Source organism: Diabrotica virgifera, chromosome 1 (assembly GCF_917563875.1).
Source record: "Diabrotica virgifera virgifera chromosome 1, PGI_DIABVI_V3a".
Classification (NCBI taxonomy): domain Eukaryota; kingdom Metazoa; phylum Arthropoda; class Insecta; order Coleoptera; family Chrysomelidae; genus Diabrotica; species Diabrotica virgifera.
Genome location: NC_065443.1, coordinates 222,059,793 through 222,079,229, shown reverse-complemented (window position 1 = coordinate 222,079,229; position 19,437 = coordinate 222,059,793).

The following is a 19,437-nucleotide window of genomic DNA, read 5'->3' as shown; positions in this document are numbered from 1 at the left end:
GTCAAAACGCAAGTACATTATTTTCTCAGTAACGTTAAATGGAACACCCTCTATTTTATATCATTATTGAAAAAAAAACATGAACGTACTTTAGTTTTTATATAACATTTTCTATGCCCAAATTTATTAGTTTTCGAGATATTTTCATTTTTCAGAGCAAATTATTTTAGGTGTTTAAATTTATCTAAATTTTAAGTAAGCCATGACTGAATTGACAATTGAAGATTACCGATTATCAATCCGGTAATCAATGTAACACTGTAGCAAATAAAGAAAAAAAATAATTTATTAGTAATACATTTTACAAACAAAAACACAACCACTACATGCAACATTTTTGAAACAATTAAAAACTATCAATTTATGTAAATGCAACAAATAAACAAAAAAAATTAGTAATAAATTTTACAAAAAAACACACAAGCACAAAATACCATATTTTGTGAAGACAATTAAACACTACTTTTGTATGTAAATGTAACAATGTAACAAATAAAGAACGAAACATAATTTATCAGTACAGTGGAACCCCGATAAGTCGGCCCCCGATAACCCGGAAGTCCGGCTAACCCGGACCGATTTTCATCAGACAAAAATTTAACAAATAAACAATTTAACAATTTTATCAAATAAAAATGTATGTAGGCCAAATAATATTTCAGAGATAATGTGTATTTGTGTAATTTGAACACATAAGTACAATAGTAAAAATGATTCATGCACACGGCGGCAGCCAGAGCGACCGTCTCAGCTTATCGGAAAGAACAGACACCTGTCTGTATTCCTTTTTCTTTATTTATGTCAAACTGTCTTAGCATTGTTTAAAAAAGACGTGACTATTTAAAAATTCTTGTATTGTGTGTAGTACAGCCTATTAATCACTTCCGTTCTGTAATGTAATCGTGCTTCAGATTGTGTTTGCTTTGTCTACGTAATGGTAACAAAACGTAAAAATGTTGCAGTGACAATGGAAAAGAAACTAGAAACATTAGGTAGGATTGATAAAGACGAATCTTTAAAATAAATGTATTGCAGCATCATAATATGATATTATGCTACCATAGGTCTGGATCCCGCGTATGAAAAAAAAGTTGATTAATAGCAAGCTAAAAATTTATTAATAGCTTAAGGGTGTCTAGTCGGATAAACTTTGATATATGAGAACACTGGAACAGGGGCAGTTTTAATTGTGGAACAGGTCAAAAATTTGGAACGGTCAGAACACGAAAATGGCACATTTGTTTTGTCCGACAGAACAGACTTAAACTCTCCGAACAGAGATTAAACTCTCATGCAAAAATCAGACTGCTATTTATCACCTGTCATAATTCCTGTCATTTGACATATTCTACATGTTCCACTCATTAAAACGCCAATTTGGTGATAAATAGCAGTCTGATTTTTGCATGAGAGTTTAATCTCTGTTCGGAGAGTTTAAGTCTGTTCTGTCGGAAAAAATACATGTGCCGTTTTCGTGGTCTGACCGTTCCAAATTTTTAACCTGTTCCACAGTTAAAACTTCCCCTGTTCCAGTGTTCCCATATATTAATGTTTGTCCGACTAGACACCCTTAAGCTAATAACAAATTTTCAGCTTGCTATTTATCAATTTTTTTTTGTACGCAGGATCCAGACCTACCATATTATGGTGTCGGTACATCTCTACAGTATGACTGAGTTTTTTACCAAGAAATGAACAAAACTCTACACTCTATACAACTATACGTAATTTAGATGTGTACTGTGCATATGTGTTTCATGTTTTTGTAATTGTAATGGAGGTTATTTATTAATTTTTACTATATTCTCCGGCTAACCCGGATTTTCGATAACCCGGATCGGCCGCGGTCCCGATTAATCCGAGTTATCGAGGTTCCACTGTAATACATTTTGCAAAAAAACATGTTTGAAAAAATTAGAAACTACTTTTATAAAATATTTTTATTATCTAATTACATAAAGTGTTCAAAACTACCTCGTAACACATTTATGTACGCCTAAAAACGATCATTTAATGAGCTACTTACTCTACGGAGCTTTTGTAAATTAACACATCGAAATACACTTTGTATTCTATTTTTCATCTCATCCCTTGTTGTTGGAGGTATTTTATAAACTTCATTATTAACGTAACCCCAAAAACATCAGTCCAGTTTATTAAATTCTGGTGATTTGGGTGGCCACGCTACTGGTCCATGGAAAAATGAAAATATCTCGAAAATTAATAAATTTAGGCATAGGAAATGGTATCTAAAAATTAGAGTACGGTAATGGTACTTTTCAATAGTGATATAAAATACAGGGTGTTCCATTTAAAATTACTGAGAAAATAATGTACCTGCGATTTGACTCACCCCGTATTTGATATAAAGAAAATTAGCAATATCGACCATTCTTGAAAATGTTGGAAATACGTTAAAAAATATGGCATTAATAAACCATTGTTGTTTTGCTAATTTTTATTTATACAGGGAGTTGAACTTGTTACGATTTTCATATAAAATTGGTTATAACTTTGTAAATACCCTGTATAACATAACAAACCTTTATATTTTTGTGATGAAGAGGTTAACAGGATTTCGAATTTAAAATAAAATATGGGGTTTTCCATTTAAAAAAAAACATAAATTTGGTCTGCCACTGTGTTATCGAACACCCTGTAACATTCTAACTAATTCTGTAATGTGAAGCTCAAAGGTGGCTAAAATTTTTGTTATTAACTTTTATTGCTATCTATTACTATAGCGGAGCTATTGAGCTTTACCCTACTAATCAATCACCCTGTATCTTACGAGATTATATTATTTTCTGTTTTAAAGTGATTAAAATTACTTTTCGTTAAATAAATTACATAAATTTATCAGGATAATAAATCATACAGAAATTTTATCCAATCTGTAAATTAATTTATAAATTAGAGAGATATTTTCATCAAGTATTTGAACCTCGTAATTCGTAGCTCGTTCTATTTTGAGTTCGAAGTCTTTTAGTGCCCCTTTAGTCGGAGAGATAGAAGCAGATTTTGTGCGTGATAAGTAATATGGAAAAACTATACGGGTATATGTTGAATTAGTTGTGTACATGACTTTCACCAACGACCGGAAACCAGAGTTGGGGCCGAGGGTAGTTATAAGGGGTCAAAATCACGGATTTTATTATTTTTTTTATGACGCTCATGATAGAGATAGTGCACCAAAATTTGGGAATAAGTAGGTCATGACGTAACTAAGTAAAATCTCTAGGGGCAGAACGCTGCGTGGCCAACAAAGGGGTGGGGGTAGGGGTGAATATAAAAAATATAAAGGTTTTTTTGCGACGTTCGTGATTGAGATAGTGGACCAAAATTTGGGAATAAGTAGATCATGACATTACTAAGTAAAATCCCCAGAGCCGAAAACCAGACTTGGGGATGAGGGTAGTTATAAGGGGTCAAAGTCGACGTTTTTATTATTTTTTTGTGGCGCTCATGATTGAGAGAGTGCACCAAAATTTGGAAATAAGTAGGTCATGACGTAACTAAGTAAAATCTCCAGAGGGGACACGCTGCGTGGCCGACAAAGGGGTTTGGGGCAGGGGTGAATACAAAAAATATAAGGGGTTTTTTTGCGACGTTCGTGATTGAGAGAGTGCACCAAAATTTGGGAATAAGTAGACCATGACATAACTAAGTAAAATCCTCAGAGCCGGAAACCAGAGTTGGGCATGAGGATAGTTATAAGGTGTCAAAATCGCCGTTTTTATTATTTTCTTTTGTGACGCTCATGATCGAGATAGTGCACCAAAATTTGGAAATAAGTAGGTCATGAGGTAACTAAGTACAATCTCCAGGGGTGGAACGCTGCGTGGCCGATAAAGGGTTGGGGGTAGGTGTGAATATAAAAAATATAAGGAGTTTTCTGCTACGTGCTAGATAAAGATAGTGCACCAAAATTTGGGAATAAATAGACCATGACTTAGCTAAATAAAATCCCCAGAGCCGGAAACCAGAGTTGGGGAAGAGGGTAGTTTTAAGGGGTCAAAATCGCAGTGTGTATTATTTATTTTGTGACCCGGCACAACACTTGTCCCCCACGCAGCGTTCCGCCCCTGGAGATTTTACTTAGTAATGTCATGATCTACTTATTCCCTAATTTTGGTGCACTATCTCCTTCATGCGCGCCACAAAAAAAAATAATAAAAACCGCGACTTTTACCCCTTATAACTACCCTCGTCCGCCACTCTGGTTTCCGCCTCTAGGGATTTTACTTAGTTATGTCATGGTTTACTTATTCCCAAATTTTGGTGCACTCTCTCAATCACGAACGTCGCAAAAAACCCCTTTTTTTGTATTCACCCCTGCCCCACCCCTTTGTCGGCCACGCACTGGAGATTTTACTTAGTTAAGTCATGACCTACTTATTTCCAAATTTTGGTGCACTCTCTCGAGCATAAGCGTCACAAAAAAAAATAATAAAAACGTCGACTTTGACCCCTTATAACTACCCTTATCCCCAACTCTGGTTTCCGGCTCTGGGGATTTTACTTAGTAATGTCATGATCTACTTATTCCCAAATTTTGGTCCACTATCTCAATCACGAACGTCGCAAAAAACCCTTTATATTTTTTATATTCACCCCTACCCCCACCCCTTTGTCGGCCACGCAGCGTTCCGCCCCTAGAGATCTTACTTAGTTACGTCATGACCTACTTATTCCCAAATTTTGGTGCACTATCTCGATCATCAGCGTCATAAAAAAAATAATAAAATCCGCGACTTTGACCCCTTATAACTACCCTCGACCCCAACTCTGGTTTCCGACCGTTGGTGAAAGTCATGTACACAACTCATTCAACATATCCCCGTATAGTTTTTCCATATTACTTATCACGCAAAAAATTCGCTCCCAGCTCTTAGACTACTTCTATAACATCATTTTGTACGGAAGGGCAGCAGAGGTTTATTATTAATATTATTTTAGCAGAGAAGTGAATCTCATTGACAGCTTAAGGTAATTTACATTTATGGTGTGGTGATCTGATATAAGCTGTTATACAATCTCGGTTCTTGATAAATATATTAAATGTACACTTGGTTATTAGATACATTACATACAAGTCAAACATTTTTGGTGTTAAGGATGATTCCAATTGCTTTTTAGTAGTCAGTAATACTGAAGTTAGATTAAAAATATATAATACTGATTAATAATTTACGTTATTTACGCTTTGAAATAACAGGTTTAGGTCATTTATGTTGAAATTTTCCAAGTTTTTTGCTTTTATTGTCAAAAGCTACTGATCAGTATAATGAAAGACTGTTTTAAACTTTTAAATATTAAATCGATATGGATTACTCTTATTTTTTGGATGCTAATATAAATCCTGTACACCCATCAGTGGTGCTCCATCAACACTTTTGAATCGAAACGAACCGACTTTTCCATTTTACTCGTATTTTAAATACACAGAATCGATTTTCATTAGAATTTTTCCTAGACGAATAGACGGAATGTGACTGCATATTGCAGGGTCCCTATCGTCATTCGTCTATTCGTCGTTTCCTTGCCTTATAAATTGTAAAAGCAGAGATTAAGGATGTTACCTGATAGTGGTTCGACGATAATTTTCAGATTTATTGTTTACATATGGGCCTTCTCATTTCTTTAACAGATGTCGCTACAGCGTCCGAGAAGTGAACTATTCTTATAATTCTGCTTAAATAGACAGCTTAGTTTCGTTTCGATTTAGAGGTGTTCCTGTAGCCCCACTCATGAAGATGTCTGGAGGGACCGGAACGGACGTATTGGGATGTTGGATCATCTCTGAACCTAAATGAAACATAAGCTGTTTTTAATTTTTCATTTTACTGATTTTGAAGAAAGAAAACTAATTCCCCAACACCAGTTTGGGTTCAGAACACAACACGGAACGATAGAACAGGTACATAGACTGGTAAAACATATCAGAAGTGATCTAGAAAATAAAAGGTATTATTCTGCTGCATTCCTGGACATTGGTCAGACCTTCGAGAAGGTATGGCATGCTGGTATGCTCTTTAAACTAAAGAAAAATTTTCCCCATCCTTTTTATCAAATCCTAAAAAGCTATATTTCCAACTGACATTTCCTAGCCAAGCAGGATAATAAACACACAAGCCTAAGACCAATAAAAGCCGAAGTACCACAAGGAAGTGTCTTGGGACCGATATTGTACTTGCTCCACATTGCTGATCTAGCCACAAGTAACAGAACAACGTGTGCAACTTTTGCTGATGACACTGCTGTACTAGCCTCTCACCATGATCCAAAGACAGCATCCAGAACCCTTCAGAAAGACCTTAGTAATATACAAAGATGGCTTAAAAAATTGAAGGTAAAAGCGAATGAAAGTAAATCCATCCATGTAACCTCACCAAGAAAAGACACACATGTCCATCTGTAACACTAAATGAAACGCAACTCCCGCAAACCGATAGTGTCAAGTACCTAGGAATTCATCTTAATAGGAGATTAACTTGGCAAAAGCACATTTTTACAAAACGAAAACAACTAGGAATAAAATTCCGAGAAATGTACTGGATCATCGGTTCCTAAATTTCAACTATCTCTTGAAAACAAACTGCTGATATATAAAACTATATTAAAACCATGTGGACCTATGGTATCCAACTTTGGGGGACAGCCAGTCAAACTAATCTAGAAATACTGCAGAGATTCCAGAACAAAGTCCTTAAAACAATGCTGAATGCCCCTTGGTACGTGCCAAACTATGTGATAGAGCAAGACCTCAATGTGACATCCACAAAAACAGTAATAACAGAATATTACAAAAAATATTCCAAGAGACTAGAATCTCATCCAAACGAGTTAGCCAGCAACCTCACTGATGACCACAATGATGTACGACACCTGAAGAGATTCAAAATACCTAGCAAGAAGATTCGAATAATATGTGATAACTAAACTTATTTTTAACTTGTTTTAATGTAATTTATGTAAACTTGGTGATCACTGGATCTCCCTTTACAGGTCAAATTTTCAATTTTTTATTAAACGCTTTTATTTAGTTCAATAGTTTGCGTCAAATCTTTAGACGTTAATTTGACAGACTTTTCTTCAATGCAAATGAATGAAAATTTGCAGACATATGCATTCGCGGAAACAATACACGAATAGTCCATAAAAAATTGTTTTAATGTTTATTAATTTTTTAAATAAAAAAAAACGATTGTAATGGAAAACGCTTAAGTTCTCTTGTTTTTTACAATGTAAAAACTTGAAACTTTTACGGATTGTATAGCTAATGATATGAACAATACATAATTTCACTTTTTACGTTAATTGTTACGTTATGCTTAATTAATAAACAATAAAGTCTTAAATTTTTTGCCGATTCCGACTAATTTTCATGTTAGAACAACATTTGTTTTATACATATTTTAATAAACATGACAATATATATTTTAATGTTTGAAAAGTGTAAAACCAAAAAGTAAAAAATAAAAAAATATGAAAAAATTTTTTTAAGAAACGCATTTCTTTAGTTACCAGTGACTAAAATTAAAAATATTATAAAAAATCAACTAAAAAGCAAAAAATAAAAAAAATTGAAAAAGTCTAACAACAGACACCTGTTATTCCTTTATTTATTTCCAACTGTCTTAGCATTGTTTAAAAAAAGACTATTTAAATTTTTTTTTTAAACATTGGTCTTTTAAACAATGAAAGAGCCACTGTTCTTAAATAACATAACATCGATCCGATGGCAGACGAAATTGACACAACCGAAACTGACTGAGTTTTTTTACCTAGAAATTAACAATACTCTATACTGTCTATACTATACTCTATACAACTATAGGTAAGTTAGATGTGTACTGTACATATGTATTTCATGTTATTTCAATTATAACAGACTTTATCTATAAGTATACCGTATTTTATTAATTTTTACCATGCTCTCCGGATAACCCGGATTTTCGATAACCCGGATCGGCCGCGGTCCCGATTAATCCGAGCTATCGAGGTTCCACTGTACTACGGAGAGTACATGGTGACATAAGGGATATTTAAGTTGTACTACTACTAGTACAATGTGATTCAAAGAAAAACCTTAGCTACTTACTTTTTTTAATTTTTTTGCAGATATATACTTTTAAAAATGAGTAAATATAAGAAAAATAAGCCATTGAGTGAAAAACAACTGTATGAGTTGATAGAGGCTGGACTTTCTGATGTGGAAGAGTTTTGTGATGAAGAGACTGATGAGATATTGGCGTTCGAAGATCTCCAGAGGGACGACGGTATTATCGGTAAGATCATCAACTAGTTATTTTTGCTTATCTGATAAGTTAATTTTTGGTAATGATAATGATACTAACAGTCAAGTAAATGATTTGGAGGCAGAATTTTCTGAAAGTGTCACTTCGCAAAGCTCAGCATCCCATGTTGTCAACAACGATGATACTACTTCTCAAGATCCACTAAAAAGCAAACTAGGGCGTAAACAGTTAATGGAGGAGTTTTTGAAGACACATGATTTAATGGAAAAAGCAAAATAACGTGGCGAGAAGAATATAAAATACATAACGCCCACTACTATACAATGGGCACAAAAAACAGAAGCAAATCTTACACAGCTAAAATCACCAATAGATTATTTTTGTAAATATTTTGATGACACCTTGTTTGATACTATGGTTATATACACAAATCTTTATCACCAGCAAAATAATACACGCTTTGAGAATACAAATATCAACGAAATAAAAAGATTTGTGGGCATTCATATTATTATGGGAAACCTAAGTTATCCTCGTATAAGACTTTATTGGGACAGCAAACTTTCTGTAAATGTTGTTAAAGATAATATGGCGTACAACAGATTTTCAAAATTACGAACCCATCTACATTTTACTGATGCCAATGAACCAAATGACACTGATAAATTTTGGAAAGTGCACATTAAAAATTTTTTATCTATAAAAACAAAAAGTCATGACTGAAAGGGTTAAGGAAATTACTTAAATTGTCTTGTATACTAGGATAAATATTGACAACTTCCTAGCTGAGCATTTACAACGGAAGGCGAATAAATGAAAAGGTTCAGTTAGCAATCTGTCTCACCAAATTTGCAATGAATTCTTGAGAGTGATGAAAACAAAATTTGTAGAAAATTTTGACGCTGTAAATGCTTTTCTTAAAAACTAGAGATCCATCAAACCTATTTTTCCAGTTAAGCAATAATAGAGGCAAAAAATCGGCAGTTAAAAATAAAGCCGAGACACTGCAAAATAAAATGGATACTTTTGAAACATCTCTATTGACATTGATTTGGACAAAAACTTTGGAACGAGTTAATGCAACAAGCAAAACGTGAACGAGAAGGAACTCTGGACTTAAACGTGTCAATTGGAGTAGAATTAATGACATCTACTTTGAGATTTGTTGGAGACGTAAGAAACATGTTAAGCGAAATTGAACTAAAAAAAAACATTTTTTTGTGAAGACGAGTATATCTCAAACATATTCTATACAACTGACCTTCAAAGAACAATGAAGATAAAAACATTTTTGGATGAAGCAGGTGAAAGTGAAACAATTTTAAAGGAACAATAAAGATTCAGAATTGAAGTAGGTATTTAATATTATATGCTACAAAGATATTTAAATGCTACAAAGATGTTACATAAGCTGTTAGATATTTTTTACGCTAGATAAAGAAGCTAGCAATCAAGACGTCAATTAATACTTCATGCGTAAAATATAAAAAAGATGTTAACGAAACCAAAGAAAAGTTGAATGAAATTACTCATTCTATAACGTTATGCCAAAATTGAATAAACATTAATTTGAAAAATTAGATGCCATCCAACAAGCAAAGGCAACATTTCCTAATATTTTACCTTTACTTACTTATTTCCTGTTACTCCGTAAAGGAGCATAGGGCATCCACGAAGCTTCTCCATTGGACTCTGTCTCCGGCCATAGCTGCTACCTCTCCCCAGCTCTTTCTCATACCTTTGTAGTCAGCTTCAATTGTTCTTCTCCAGGTCGTTGCGGGTCGTCTTTGCTTTCTTCGTCCTGCAACTGTCCATTTTAGAGCTTTCTTTGTTATATCTGAGTTGTCCTTCCTCAGGGTGTGTCCCAGCCAATTCCATCTTTTCCTTTTAATTGCAATTTCAATTGGTTCTTGTTTGGTTTTCTTCCAGAGTTCTTGATTTTTTATGATGTTGGGCCAATATACTTTCTAAATTTTTCGGAGGCACCTGTTTACAAATACTTGCAGTTTTTTGACAGTTCCGTCTGTTATTGCCCAGGTCTCGCATCCATACAGTAATACTGTTTTGACATTACTATTAAACAGTCTTATTTTGGTGTTTTGACTAATTTGTGTTCACCTCCATATGTTTGAGAGTGTTCCAAATACTTGTTGTGCTTTTCTAAGTCGATGTTTAATGTCCGCCTCGATTCCACCATGTACGCCAAGTATACTTCCTAGGTAGCAAAATTCTTGTACCTGCTTTACTTCTTCTTTACTGATATATAATTTTCCCTGTCGGAGTTGGCCTATTCTCATCCCAACTGTCTTATTGACATTTATTCGGAGACCAATTTCTGCCGCCTCTTTCTCCAGTTTACTTAGCGTGTTCTGCATATCATCTATTGTATGGGATACCAGGCATATATTATCTGCATATTCCATATCAGCCAGTTTCCTTCCATCTAAGTAGTTCCAAGGGATTCCGTTTTTTCTGTCTATGGTTTTTTGTAAAATGTAGTTGAGACATATATTGAAGAGTAGAGGTGAGAGTATACAGCCTTGCTTTACCCCTTTCTCTATTTCTATTTTGTCCGTCATTTGACCCTTATTATATGTAATACCTGGAATGTTGTTCGGTTATTTATATTTTGTATTATTCTAATTATCTTAGGTGGAAATTTCGCGTGGCTTAAAATGTTCCAAAGAGCTTTGTGTTTTATACTATCAAACCCTTTGGCAAAGTCTACAAACGTCATTATCAGTGCTGCATTCTTTTCTTTAATTTCTTCTATGATGATACGTGATGTAGCAATCTGGTCAATACAGGATCTTCCCCTTCTAAAACCCGCTTGTCCATTGCGAAGATTTTTATCGATTTCGACATTAATTCTTTGATGTACAATATAGGCTAGTATTTTATTTATAGAACACACTAGTGTTACTCCTCTCCAGTTTTCGCATAGCTGCGCGTCACCTTTTTTTGGGAGATTTATTATGATTCCATTATTCCACTCTGTAGGTACGTCTTCTTCACTCCATATCTCTATCAGCAATGGTGCCAGTAACTCCACTGTTCCCTCAATGTCAGCTTTCCACAATTCGGATGGGATACCGTCAATTCCTGCTGCTTTGTTATTCCTCAGGTGACGGATTGCTTCACCTAATTCTTTCTTCGTTGGGCTCTCTGCATTTATTTTTAAACAGTTTTCAATTGGTCCTGCTGCATTGTCTTCTTGCGCAAACGGTTCGTTTTCTTGCTCTGCTATGAGTTCTTGGTAATAGTCTTGCCATCTATGGGTCTGTTCTTCTGTCGTTGTGAGAACTTGCCCTCTTTTGTCTTTTAGTGGTTTGTTATTGTTTGTGTTCCTCTTTGCCAACCGCTTGGTGTTTCTATATAATTATCTTTGGTTATTTGTTGCTGCTGCTTTTTCTGCTGATCGAGCCATTCCCTCAGCCCATTTTCTCTTGTCTCCTCTAGCACTCTTTTTACCTGTTTATTTGCAGATTCATATTCTTGGGCTATTTTAATTTTGTCGTCACTTCTTTGTGCTCTATTTAATGTGGCTTTGGGGTCCTTTCTTTTCCTAATAAGTTGCCAGGTATTTTTACTTATCCACTCTTTCCGTTCTTCTTCTTGATATCCTAAGATTTCCTGAGCATTTTGATGTACGGCAAGTTTAATCGAGTCCCATTTCTCTTCTACACTTATCTGCATATGGTTTAAAGTTTCTGCATTCAGTTTTATTCTATTACTCCATTCATTATGAGTTTCGCTATCATTTAGTTGTTGTATGTTGTATTTCTTGCATCTGTTGAGTCGTTTATTGCTGTTTTTCGCCCTTATTTTTACTTTTATTTCCCCGAATAGTAGGTGGTGGTCCCTCCCTACATCTGCTGATCGCTTATTCCTTACATCCAGTAGAGTGCTTTTCCATTTGTTACTGATCAGAAGGTGGTCTATTTGATTTTCTCTTTTCTTATCAGGTGATACCCAGGTTATCTTGTGACACTTTGTATGTGGAAATATCGTTTCCCCAATTACCATATTGTTTTCTATACTAAATTATATGAGTTTTTCTCCATTTTTATTTCTTTTCCCCAGCCCGTGTACTCTCATACTTGCTTCTGCGCCATTATTATCCTAACCTACTTTCGCATTCAGATCCCCCATAACTATGATAATATCTCCTTTGTTTATCTTCCTCATAACTTCATTTAATTCTTGATAAAACTTTTCTTTATCCTCTTCTTCACTTACTTCTGTAGGTGCATAGCATTGCACGATGGTTACCTTCCTTATAATCGAGTTGAACTGGGCCACTATTATTCTATCTGACACTGGATACCATTTAATTAGGCCTCTTTTGGCCTCCTTGCTTACAAGTATTCCGACTCCATTTCTTCTATCATTGGCTATGTCATTTCCTGAGAATAGTAGTACACTGCCATTTGATGTTGTCTTCTCTTCTTGTCCAGGCCATCGTATTTCAGATAAGCCCAATATATGTAAATTTAACTCTGTCATTTCTTTTTCTACTTGAGCCTGTCTGGACGCTTCGAGCATTGTCCTGACATTCCAGGCTCCAATTCTACAGCGGTTTTTGGGATGGAAGGTTTCTGTGGTCTTGGTTTGCTTCGTTTCAGTTTCTTTGATTTTAAGATTTAAGGTGAGACAGTTATCAGCTCTCTGCACTTGAGAGTCCGTTTCGTAGTCTTCTTCTTCTGCTTCTTCCACTTCTGTTTCTTGATTTTCTTTATCATTGTTTTCTTTTCGTTGCATTTCGTTCAAGTCTATTTTATGCATGTTAACTTTCTGTTCATTTCCTTCTCATTTGTCCGTTTGCTTTGCTCCAGTCGTCATCTTGGTTCCAGTTTCGTGTCCTGCTGTTAGTTTTTTGCATTGCTATCTTTCTCCTTCATTTCTACTAGCTTCTGTTGCATGTGATCCCATTTTAGTTGTCTCCCATTCACATCCATCTTCTGATAACCCACTTTCACCACATTTCCTTTTTACTTCTCCTCTAGCAACATCTCTCATATGTTTCTGGATTTTTTGTTCATTATTTGTAAGGTCTGCCTCTGTGAATATGTCTTTTCCCCTTAACTTTGCTTTCTCTTTTAGTATCTTTACTTTGTCCCCCCATTCAGCCATTTCAACTATGCATCTTTCTTGGCCGATTTTGTGGGCCTTCTTTATCTTTGTTTTCAGCATCAGTTCTTGTTCTATCATTTTTTTCATAGCTTCCTCAAGTATACTGTCATTTTGAGCATCCATGGTGATTCCAGTTATTAATAAGTTGTTTCGAATTTTTTGTCTTTCTATTTTTTTCCATTCTGTCTTCAGCTGCTTTGATTCTGCTATGTACTGCTTCTTTTTATTTATCCCATTCCGCCTTTACTTGGCTGATCACTTCCACCATAGATCCCATTTTTTCTTTGCTTTTCTGTATCTCTTTTTTCATGTCCTTTATATCCTCTCGAATTTCCTTAATATCATTTTTAATTTCTCGTTTTATTTCGGCCATATCCTCTTTAAGCGATTTATTAAATTGGCGCAACATTTCCTTTATTTCCTCCATATTATTTTAGGTTTGGTTATGTGTTCTCTCTCTTTGGGGTGATCTATCAATTATTTTACTTTTTTGAAATACGTGTTGTTCCCCGGAGATGTATTGTCGTCGATCCTTTCCCTCTTGCTTCCCCTTGGCGTCTGGGGTTGGCTATTATTCATATGTCCGGACTCTCAGCTCATTTATTTGTATGTAAGCCGGACCTGCGTTTGTTTATTTTGAGAAATTAACTGTTATCGCGGGCGATAAGTTTACCAGAACCGGTCGTTCAGTCAGATACCTGCGAGGCGAGCTTCTTTTGCACAGTTATCCTTGCACTTTTTATAGCACTACTTAAATACTAAATAAATATTTTACCTTTACTGGAAGTTTATTTGACGATACCAACTTCTAATGCATTAGGCAAGCGGTCTTTTTAGAATAAAAGAATAAAAATATATTTAACGACAAATTTGGGTCAAGAAAATATAGACCCATATAAATATTGTATTATAAAATACGAAGACCTGGAGCAAATGAATTTTGTAGTATTATATGACAGATTGCTAATGCGTAGTCAATAAAAAAATTGAACTAATTTTTGTCTTATATATTTTTTAGAATAGGTATATTTTTTGTTTGTCATGTGTTGTTTTGTGGAACTATCTGTTTTTTTTTATATTTTTAAATGTATTTTTTGGAAAAATTTTTAGGTTTGCTATTCTCCTTGTTTGTTTTAAAAAAATATTGTGTGTATAGATTTTACAATAAACATTTATAGTTAATACATGTGTTTTCTTGTTAAAAATACTGACCACGAATAGCAATTAAGGGGGCCCCTAAATATCCAGCACCCAGGGCCCGAAGTTAGGTTAAACCGGCACTGTTCCTGTCCTTGCAAAATAGCCACAATTTTTGGCATTGTGGCTATTTTGCAAGGACAGGGAGTTCACTGATGATGGACTGATAAGTCAGAAAACGTTTTCCACGTTATCCTTTTGGATATTGTAAAATTTTAATTTTTTATTAAAATATTATACCAACTACACCAGGGAGTGTTTTATTTCAAGTTAAGTCAATACTCCCGTTTTATTTTGTTCATAAGTAATATCGCTGGTACCTATGATTAATGTGATTCCTAATACATTTCCAGTAAAAACATCAACTCTTTGATAGATAAGTATTGGCGATTACAATTTTGTTAAATGCGTGTCCGCGAATATTTTAACTCCCAAATTATTTATAATGAAAATATTTAGTTTATAATAGATGTCGACGAAAACAATTATTTCCCTTTCTGTTTCTGTGTTTGCCGACGAAAACAATTATTTCTGAGAACTTTTTACTAATTATAATTTTCGTGGACCCACAAACAGAAATTATGTTTTTTGCCGATACTCCTCAAAAAATAAATTTTTGCGCTAACACTTTATTAGGGATTATAATTTTCACTAGTAATTGCACAAGAGCTCTAAAATTATCGAATTTTTCCCGAGTGACACTTTGACAGTTTTAATTTCACGACCCGAAGGGGAGTGAAATTATATCAAAGTGTCACGAGGGCAAACATTCGATAATAGTTTTAGAGATCGACTGAAATTTGTTGCGATTATTTTATGAATAAAACTGTTCAAAACCAAACTTTTATTTTAATTTATTTTAAGTACAAATTAATACAATTAAACACACAGTTCTTATAAATATTTGACGGTTGAAAGTCATCACTTTTATAATTTTTAGAACATTATTTGTCATTAATGTCACTGAGTGTATTTTTTCGTATTAACGAAGGACATCTGACGTAATATACTTGACGACGGGATATCATCAAAAATTATCAGTTTAATTTTTATTTCTGTAGTTTTCTATTGTTCAGAATCACAATCATATAATCGAAAATAATATTTTTCGCGGCGTTTATTGAAAGGTTTACTCTTAACGGCATTTTTCGGAGTTATACTTTTCGTAGGCGGCGATATAACGACTAAAATTATTTTTACCATAGTAAACGCATGCAGGAACAAATATTGTACGTAACACTATCCAACAGTGATTTTGCAGGATTCGCTACTTCCTGCTCATTCCATAAAATATTACTTTCGGAACCTCTTACGTAAATTACTAAAATTATACGTTGAACATTATTGTGATAGCCAAAAATATTTAGAAACTTTACCTACATGTTAATTTTTCCCTTTAAAGTTATTTATGGTAACTAACTCCTAAGTTCTTTAAAGTTTTGATTTCAAATTCATGCAAACTAAAACAGTAGCTTTCAGTGTAATCAACAACGAATTCAAAACTCCTCGTTACAACTTCGTAAACGTAAATATTTATTTTCTAAATAAACCTTCCATAAGAAACTCATTTCACATTTTCATTTTTCTCAAGCATTGCATTCGACTACTTCCGCAGTAAACGAGCCAAATCGCTGCGCCTCATTTGCAGAGTTGGAAATAACTTAACGAGTACCAAACAAATATGGTTCTTTATAAGTGGAAAACAAAATAGTTGAGAGTTATCGTTCGTGCTGTCGACATAATTTCAAACAAACAAGGCAATTTTTTAAAGCAGAAACTTTCGAACGGTTTTCGGAGTAATTATTTTTGTATAAGAGGTTGCTCTGTAATCTTTTATAATTATTATTGTGCAACTATAGGCCAGAGTAATAAGACAAAAATATACCCTGTTCGTGACACTTCAGCAGCCAGAGTACTGAAGCATTTTTTCGACAGGTAATACCTATAGGAACAAATTATAACTATTTCCTGCGTAGAATCTGGCGGCCATTTTTATTTATAAACAACTGTCAAATGGCATTTTCCCATTTTTTTTTCAAATCAACGGAAAACAGTGAAACTTTTGATTTTTTAAGTACAAATATCTTCGAGACTATAGAAAAAGCTTTAAAATGACGTATTACAAAGTTTGATATACTCATTTATTTGTTAATATAATTGCGAAAAAAGGTCGGAATTGCAAAAAAAATTATTTTCTCAATAACTGTTGTTAAAATTAGTGTACAGCTTTGTAATTTTTGTCAAATGAGGGTTCTTTGGTGCTTAATATGTGATAAAAATTTCAAAGCGATTCATTCAATTGCTTAAATTTTATTTAAATTGGTTATCCCAGATAGCATTTTTTTGCAATAACATGTCATAAAAAATGACGTTAGAGCCATTCCACAGGTATCGAATGAAAGAGCATGAGCTACATTTTCAACATGGTTTAAAAAAGTTAATAAAAAATGCATTTTCTAGTAATGAATAATTATGCAAAAGTATCGTCAATTTTTCTTTATAAACTTTTTGAATAACTTTGTCAAAAAAAATTAACTTTTTTACCCTGTTTTAAGTGCACAACTACCAATTAATGTTATTTATATCATAATTGATAAAAAATTGTAATAAATATGTATAACTTCTTATATCATCATCAATGGTGCTACAGCCCTATGAAAGAGCCTCGACCTTCCCAAGTCTATTACGCCAGTCAGTCCTATCCATTGCCAACCGTTGCCAGTTTGCTGCGCCTATTTTTCTCCCATCCTCATCTACACCATCTTTCCATCTAAGTTTTGGCCTACCCCTATTTCTACTTCCCACAGGTTTTGACATAAGGATTCTTCTAGGAGGGTTGTTATGCTGTGATCTTGCTAGATGTCCTGCATATCTTAGTCATCCTATTCTTATAAGAGATACTACGTCTTTTCCACCAAATACATGTTTATATCTGTGGTATACCTCGTAGTTGTACCTCCTCCTCCAAATACCATTTTCACAGATGCCACCGAATATGCCTCTCAGGATCCTTCGTTCAAATATAAGCAGAAGGTTTTCATCCGCCTTGGAGATGGCCCATGTCTCCGATCCATATGTCAACACTGGTTGTATAAGGGTTTTGTATATGGTTATTTTTGTTTTTTGGCTTAAGTTTCTGCTTCTCATATGTCTACTCAGTCCAAAATAGCATTTGTTCGCTAGGATTATCCTTCGCTTGATTTCTTCTGTCATGACGTTTTCCTTGGTGATCAGGGAGCCTAAGTATATAAATTTGTCCACCACTTCAAAGGTAGAGTTATCAACAGAGAATTGGTGGCCGATGTTTCTGGCTCTATTGTTGGGTGTTGATGCCACCAACTTAGTTTTCTCCTCGTTTACTGCCAGGACCATATTTTTTGAGGCATTTGAGAAGGTGGTACGCATTTCTTCTAGTTTGCGTGTTGTGCAAGCAACTAGGTCCACGTTTCTTATATAACAAAATAAAAAGTTTATAAGGAAAGATTTACGATACATTTGCATAATTATTTATTACTAGTAAATGCATTTTTTATTCACTTTTTTAAACCAAGTTGAAAACATAGCTCATGCTCTTTAATTTGACACCTCTGTGGAATGCTTCTAACGTCAATTTTTTCTGACTTATGTTATTGCAAAAAAAAATGCTCTCTGGGATAAACAATTTGAATAAAATTTAAACAACTGAATGAATGCTTTGAAATTTTTATCACATATTAAGCACCAGAGAACCCTTATTTGACAAACATTTCAAAGCTGTATACTAATTTTTACACTAGTTATTGCGAAAATAATTTTGGATTTTTTTTACAATTATATTAACAATAAATGAGTATATCAAACTTTGTAATACATAATTTTAAAGATTTTTTCATAATCCAGAAGATATTTGTACTAAAAAAACCATAAGTCTCCCTGTTTTCCATTGATTTGAAAAAAAAGTGAAAAATGCCATTTTTGACACTTAATGGTTTATAAATAAAAATAGCGGCCAGATTTTACGCAGGAAATAGTTACAATTTGCTCTTATAGGTATTACCTGTCGAAAAAACGCTTCAGTATCCTGGCTGTTCAAGTGTCATGAAAAAAACCTTATTACCCTGGACTACTAGGCGCGGAAATGAAGCACTAAACCTACCAAATTTCCGCAGTTGGATCAATCTCAATAAAACTTTTGCTTTCGATTCGTAAGAGAATTTGGAAATTTTGTGAATAAAAATTATGATGACGAAACGAAAATCACATTATTAAACAAGGAAAATGAATTTTTCAAAATACATTACGAAGTGATGAAGAATTTGTAATTTGAAAATAATTGATGGCAATGAGATCAAATTTTATACCCGGGAGTTTTGGGCTTGCTCAATACAAATATGATGCCAGTGATGGTTTCCGAATCACCTGGTGTCAAGATGGGCCTCGTCTGGTGTTTTATGGACATTGGATACAAATGCCATGCAAACTCGTTACTCGAGATTTTTGGGGTCGCTGTACATTAATATCACATCGGCGATAGTTTTCGAGGCACCTGGTGCCAAGGATGGCCATCGTCTTCCGGACTTTTGTAACATGCCCCAAAAGAGGGTGATATTTGTATAACATGAAAAAGGAATAGAATTTTGACAAGATGTTGTTATGTCATATTAGGGGATGTTACACAATGAAGGGCATGCCTCAGTAGCTCAGAATCGGAAGAGATGCGGGGTGGATATTTAAGGGGTGTTATTAGTATACTCTTATTAGCTTAGAGAAAAAAATAAAAAAATTATAAAAATCAAAATAAGGATGTCAAAAAAAATAAATTATTGGGCGCCACTGGTTACGTCAAGGGAACCAAAAATTATACAAA